This window comes from Coregonus clupeaformis, chromosome 12 (genome assembly GCF_020615455.1).
Source record: "Coregonus clupeaformis isolate EN_2021a chromosome 12, ASM2061545v1, whole genome shotgun sequence".
Taxonomy (NCBI): Eukaryota; Metazoa; Chordata; class Actinopteri; order Salmoniformes; family Salmonidae; genus Coregonus; species Coregonus clupeaformis.
In genome coordinates this window covers 43,569,812-43,577,455 of record NC_059203.1, presented here as the reverse complement: position 1 = coordinate 43,577,455, position 7,644 = coordinate 43,569,812, and the positions used below count along the sequence as shown (strand labels likewise).

Here is a 7,644-nt window from a genome sequence, read left to right as displayed (position 1 = left end):
TCTATGTCCAGTCCAGATCCAGCCAGCGGGGTCAGACCGGACCAGGGGCGCTACGGGGGTATTATGGAGGGGTGGTGGTCAAGGCCGGAGCCGGAGCCGCCTCCGAGGAGGAATGCCCACCCAGCCCTCCCCTGTTTGGGGTTTGTTAAGACGCGGTCGCAGTCCGCGCCTTTAGGGGGGGGTACTGTCACACCCTGGCTCTGGGACTCTATATGTTGAGCCAGGGTGTGTGCATTCTATGTGTTCATTTTCTATGTGGGTTGTTCTAGGTTGTCTATGTCTATGTTTGCATGTGTGACTCCCAATCAGAGGCAACGAGTGTCAGCTGTCGGCTGGTTGTCTCTGATTGGGAGCCATATTTAAACTGTGTGTTTTCTCTTGGGTGTTGTGGGTTTTTGTTCCTAGTCAGTCATTGTCACTGTGGACTTCACGAATCGTTATTTGTTTTGTTGTTTCGTGTTTCGCTTTAATTAAATAAAGCATCATGTTCGTGCAACACGCTGCGCTTTGGTCTACTCCTTTCCAAGACGATCGTGACACACGGTCCCTCTGCCCCAGGTAACCACCTCGGTACTCCAGATAAACTCATAAACAATGTAAATGCATTTGAAACTATGATGCAATTAAATACACATGTAAGCCCCTGCAAACAAAATCCTATCCAAAAATGTCCACTCTAAGGCTGGTCAACCCATTGGACCCTACAGTGGACCTCTCCCTGCCTAGACTCCCTGTCCCTAAGCATTCACGAAATAAACAAAAACATCTAAGATCCTCACATGTATTCAATAACATCAAACATCATTCTACAAAAATTAATACCTAAGAATATGACACAATTATGTATTATACATGAAATATGTCTATATTTCATTGCAGACACTGGAATGTAGTCCACTACACTTCATCTCCCCGTAGTCTCGACTTCCAATGGATTGTTGATGATGGAATCGGAATCTCTCCACACCTTTCTTGTTTCATCTCCTCCAGTCATTGTCCTTTCATATTGTCCCTTCATATTGTCCTTGTTTGAGTATTTCAATCTCCACATGTTCCCCCAAATGCTTCTGGATGAAAAGAAAAAAACCAAACAGTATCTTTTGCAAAACAACACTTTCAAATTGAACATCAATATCAACTAAGAATATAGAAATGATATATAAATGATGTATGAATCACATTAACCATTTCCCCCCTTTGATTCATAAAATCATACTAAAATCACCCTAATATTGAAAAAAAAATTTGAAAAATGATCAAATCATCAAAAATGATATTTATCCATTCAGTTCCACTTGTCCATCTTCATCCAGATCAGGAACAGTCAACAACGGCATCTGAGTGTTGTCTCCAGGCATCACTCTCCAACCTATCTCAATATCATAACTTTCTCAAAGGTCAGTAACAAATTACAAACCTCACACACAGTGCTATCAAAGCTGCAACTAAAATCTGAACCATCACTGCCCCTACTGGGCCTACCTGATCTTGCAACCAAGTCTTCGCTGACTTCCGCTCCTTCAGATCTACCAAATGCATCCCTTATATTCTTCAATGCATATATAACCCTAGTGATAATATCTGAACTATCTGGACTCAAAGTATAACTAATATTATCAATATGATCTTCCCAAATGTTACACCATACCATGGAAAAAGTCCCCCCTTCTCCCTTAGATTTATCCTTCAATGATAGGCTTGAAGACTATGACATGCCACCATGTCTTTTTCCTCCTATTTCCAACCCTAGATTTATCTGTGTCCGGTGGTACCCCTCTTTTAATGGTAAAACCTCATATGGAAGATCATTGACAAGATCCTCCCGTGTAGTTCTGGGCTGATTCCTCACCGTTCTCATGATCATTGCAACTCCACGAGGTGAGATCTTGTATGGAGCCCCAGGCCGAGGGAGATTGACAGTTATTTTGTGTTGGTGCGAATAATCATACCAACTGTTGTCATCTTCTCACCAAGCTGCTTGGCGATAGTCTTGTAGCCCATTCCAGCCTTGTGTAGGTCTACAATCTTGTCCCTGACATCCTTGGAGAGCTCTTTGGTCTTGGCCATGGTGGAGAGTTTGGAATCTGATTGATTGCTTCTGTAGACAGGTGTCTTTTATACAGGTAACAAGCTGAGATTAGGAGCATTAAGAGTGTGCTCCTAATCTCAGCTCATTACCTGTATAAAAGACACCTGGGAGCCAGAAATCTTTCTGATTGAGAGGGGGTCAAATACTTATTTCCCTCATTAAAATGCTAATCAATTTATAAAATTTTTGACATGCGTTTTTCTGGATTTTTTTTTGTTATTCTGTCTCTCACTGTTCAAATAAACCTACCATTAAAATTATAGACTGATAATTTCTTTGTCAGTGGGCAAACTTACAAAATCAGCAGGGGATCAAATACTTTTTTCCCTCACTGTATATGTCATACATTGCTGTGTAAACTCACCTCGGTCTCCAGAAAAAAGTAACTGTCTTGAATACAAGCCATGTCTACTTATTTGCTATATTGACAAACTAATCTACTTTTTTATTAAAACATGTTTACTTGCCAACAAACGTTTAATTGATTAACCAACTCCCTGCATTATTTGTTTAACAGTAAAACTGAAGCTAGTTTATCCAAACCCATTTTATGAAAATTACAATGAATTGATCAAGAAGTTGAAGTCAACACTTTATTGGTGTCTGATGCAGGTGGAATCATTTAGTCTCTGTCAGTACACTTGTAATTTCAAAATATATATAAAACACCATCATATACTGTACATATGTACAACAGCTAGCAATATCTAAACCACAATGCAGTTGTGAGCATACTAGACATTCTATATTATACTTCAACATCAGTCTAACTGAATATTGATGTTGTGTTGGTTGAATGTTCAGGCAGGTTCCAGAATGTTCATCAGCTGTTAAACCTCATCTTATGTTGGGTAATGGCAGCTGGTTTAGCAGGCTTTGGCGCTGTGGCGATGTTGTGAGGGATGTTGGGTTTAGGGGGCTGTGACTCTGGCTCCTTGTAGGCAACCGCCTGGTCATTTCTTCACTCCACAGCCAGTTGGACAAGCCTCTCCTACACTTTCTTCAGCACCCACTGCTTCGACCTATAATATGACCTCTTGCAGAAGATTTGTTTGTACTTAAAGTCTATTTGAAAGACATGAAGACTGATAATGAGGATGTGTAAAACATGAAGACTGATCATGAGGATGTGTAACCATACAATAAACCATGTTCATCTGTAAACAAAAAATTGTGCAATAGACTGGTATGTGTTTTGTTACACTCAGACTCAATAATGGGGAATTGAGATGGGCTGTTAGCAAAGATGTGACAAGTTTGAGGGGTCTTGACTTGTAGTTGTGCTGTTGAGTAGACTAGCACTGACAACAATAGAGTGAATAGGTTAGAATATTATACTAACAGCCCCTCTCCCTCATGACAAAGAACTGACTGTATGAAAAATTTGCGGACCACTTGTCTTGTAGATAGTTTAGTGTATTTTCTCATGTCAATAGATCATGCATACTAACCTTCACACACAATACTCACCCCCAACAGACACCAGTCAGTCACCCACACCATCCCCTCCTTACTAATACCTCCCTTTCTCCAATTTAGACTTCAAGCCTTGCATGAACAATTAACTAAGCCTCCATAATACAAAGAAAACTACAGTAGAAGTTGTAGCCTACTTGTAAGCACATCAACTATGACAACAAGACACAGACCATGTTTATGCCTAGCTCCAGTATATTTATTTGCTCATCATGGAAAGATTTAATATATTTTAGGAAGATTTTAGAAGGTGACTTACACTACTTCCTGGTGCTGAGCTTGATGTTGATGCCTCTGCAGATGTTGATGGGATCTGACTCTAAATAGAAAACATAGTCACGTTAGCCTAGTTAGCTAGCTATCTAAAGGTTAGCTAACGTAACCTAACGAAGCTAATGTTAGCTGGCAAAGTTACATTGATTACATTGATATGCTTTGGAATGTCTAGCCAGTGTATTATGAAAGCTAGCTAGCTAGATTTTGGTTTAGATAAACAAATGTAGTTCACTAGTTAGCTAGGTAACGTTAGGTACCTTACCTCAGCTTGTCCTCTTTTCTGCTGCACTGATCGGATGCCTTCCTCTTTGAAGTGAAGGGGAAAAATCGATGGAATAGCATCACTTTTCAACGTTCGATGAAATGGCAAGCCAATCAGTTGAGACTTCAGTTCCATTTCGAAATCCTCTGGCAGAAAGTGCTGGCTACAAACACAGACATTTGGATATTTCTCACATCAGTTGGATACACCTCCATGGCAGTCCTCCACGTCCTGAAATCGCTTTGAAATCTGGATATTGTGGTTTGCTTACAACCACATAATTTAACTGGCCCGTTTCTAAAGGTGAGATGCAGAAACGCTCATAATGTAGTGAGGAAATTCTATATTTTTATGACACATATGATATGTTCATAACATATTAATGGATATACAGTATATAGGTAAATGGAGCAGCAGTGAAATTTCCATTTAACTATCCTGTAACCATCCCTACTTGAATGAGCTCCTCACTAAGCCCTGCTGTAATGTGCCTGTCATAAGTGAAAGCACAGTAGGTTTAGGATTGTTTTGGATAATCAACGATTTGATGAAACACTAAATATTTCTGAACTAGTTGGGGAAAGAGGGGTGGGGGAAGTAGTAAGTGGTTTCCTGTCCTTTTCAAACCATAGTGCCTAATTCTGGATGAGAGCGCTTGGAGTGATGTCACAGCGCATGACCTCCCCTCCGCGTGCACTCGGAACGTTTCCTCCTCAGATATATCACAAGTCATGTTTTACTACCTCTCATTCATTGTGCTGTAGTACAGTTTACTACAGTTGTGTGTGAGAGGCTGACGATGGAAGTATATCTTAGCGTGACCATATCGGTTACGGTGGTGGTAATGCAACTTTAATAAATTAGAATTTATAGGGCTTGTAGTGACCACAGTTTCCAGTTGGGCATGGGGCCTAACACACTTCATTTTCACTAACATAAACATGCAGGGGCATAAGAATCTTGGCTAAAGACCATATATAGTCACCATGCCAATGGGCCTACACATACACTACCGGTCAAAAGTTTTAGAACACCTACTCATTCAAGGGTTTTTCTTTATTTTTACTATTTTCTACATTGTAGAATAATAGTGAAGACATCAAAACTATGAAATAATACAAATGGAATCATGTAGTAACCATTTCGTTTTTAAACAAATCAACATTTATTTTATGTTTGAGATTCTTCAAATAGCCACCCTTTCCTTTGATGACAGCTTTGCACAATCTTGGCATTCTCTCAACCAGCTTCATGAGGTAGTCACCTGGAATGCATGTCTATTAACAGGTGTGGGATTGTGGAATTTCTTTCCTTCTTAATGCGTTTCAGCCAATCAGTTGTGTTGTGACAAGGTAGGGGTGGTATGCAGAAGATAGCCCTATTTGGTAAAAAAACAAGAACATATTATGGCAAGAACAGCTCAAATAAGCAAAGAGAAACGACAGTACATCCTTACTTTAAGACGTGAAGGTCAGTCAATACGAAACATTTCAACAACTTTGAAAGTTTCTTTAAGTGCAGTCGCAAAAACCATCAAGCGCTATGATGAAACTGGCTCTCATAAGGACCGCCACAGGAAAGGAAGACCCAGAGTTACCTCTGCTGCAGAGGATGAGTTCATTAGAGTTACCAGCCTCAGAAATTGCAGCCCAAATAAATGCTTCACAGAGTTCAAGTAACAGACACATCGCAACATCAAGGATTCAGAGGAGACTGGGTTAACCAGGCCTTCATGGTCGAATTGCTGCAAAGAAACCACTACTAAAGGACACCAATAAGAAGAAGAGACTTGCTTGGACCAAGAAACACGAGCAATGGACATTAGACCGGTGGAAATTAGTCCTTCGGTCTGGAGTCCAAATTTGAGATTTTTGGTTCCGTGTCTTTGTGAGACGTGATGTGGGTGAACGGATGATTTCCGCATGTGCATTTCCCACCGTAAAGCATAGAGAAGAAGGTGTTATGCCACTCCTATTTGCAATATTTTCAAATTAAGCCTACTAGAATGTGTGTGCCCCCAGGCTTAGAGAGAAGCAAAAGTCATTCCGCTCCCTAAGAATAGTCAAGCCCCCTTTACTGGCTCAAATAGCTGACCAATTAGCCTGTTACCAACCCTTAGTAAACTATTGGAAAAAATTGTGTTTGACCAGAAACAATGCTATTTTACAGTAAACTATTTGACAACAAACTTTCAGCATGCTTATAGAGAAGGATATTCAACAAGCACAGCACTTACACAAATGACTGATGATTTGCTGAGAGAAATTGATGATAAAAAGATTGTTGGGGCTGTTTTGTTAGAATTCAGTGCGGCTTTTGACATTATCGATCATAGTCTGCTGCTGGAAAAACGTATGTGTTATGGCTTTACTACACCTGCTATATTGTGGATACAGAGTTACCTGTCTAACAGAACACAGAGGGTTTTCTTTAATGGAAGCCTCTCCAACATAATCCAGGTATAATCAGGAAATCCCCATGGGGAGAAGTATGTCCATAATAAAGCCCCGCTCTACCTTCTTAACAGAACTATCAACAACGCAGGTCCTACAGGCCCTAGTTTTGTCACACCTGGACTACTGTTCCGTCGTGTGGTCAGGTGCCACAAAAAAGGACTTAGGAAAATTGCAATTGGCTCAGAACAGGGCAGCACGGCTGACCCTTGGATGTACATAGAGAGCTAATATTAATAATATGCATGTCAATCTCTCCTGGTGGAGGAGAGATTGACTTCATCGCTACTTGTATTTATGAGAGGCATTGACATGTTGAATGCACCGAGCTGTCTGTTTGAACTATTGGCGCACAACTCGGTCACCCATGCATACCCCACAAGACATGCCACCAGAGGTCTCTTCACAGTCCCCAAGTCCAGAACAGACTATGGGAGGCATACTACATAGAGCCATGACTACATGGAACTCTATTCCACATCAAGTAACTGATGCAAGTAGTAAGATTAGATTAAAAAAACAGATTAAAAAAACACCTTATGGAACAGCGGGGACTGTGAAGAGACACAAACATAGGCACAGACACATGCATACACACACACACAATAACATATGCACTATACATACACGTACACATGGATTTTATACTGTAGATATGTGGTAGTGGTGGAGTAGGAGCCTGAGGGCACACAGTGTGTTGTGAAATCTGTGAATGTATAGAATATTTTTTTTTAATTGTATGAACTGCCTTAATTTTGCTGGACCCCAGGAAGAGTAGCTGCTGCCTTGGCAGCAGCTAATGGGGATCCATAATAAATACAAATACAAATACAAATTATGGTGTGGGGGTGTTTTGCTGGTGACACTGTCTGTGATTTATTTAGAATTCAAGGCATACTTAACCAGCATGACTACCACACCATTCTGCAGCGATACGCCATCCCATCTGGTTTGGGCTTAGTTGGACTAACATTTGTTTTTCAACAGGACAATGACCCAACACACTTCCAGACTGTGTAAGGGCTATTGTATCTTGAAGGAGAGTGATGGAGTGTTGCATCAGATGACCTGGCCTCCACAAAGAAAAG

The 7,644-nt window shown here is 40.6% G+C and overlaps 1 long non-coding RNA gene across 1 annotated transcript; it reads right to left on the bottom strand.

Annotated features, from left to right (window-relative positions):
- Positions 1–2,594: 2,594 nt before the first annotated feature.
- LOC123492089 lies at positions 2,595–4,374 on the bottom strand. The gene is made up of 3 exons (XR_006661622.1): positions 4,104–4,374; positions 3,825–3,884; positions 2,595–3,125 (listed from the first exon to the last, which is right to left on the bottom strand). It is a non-coding gene; the product is annotated as an uncharacterized LOC123492089 (long non-coding RNA).
- Positions 4,375–7,644: the final 3,270 nt, after the last annotated feature.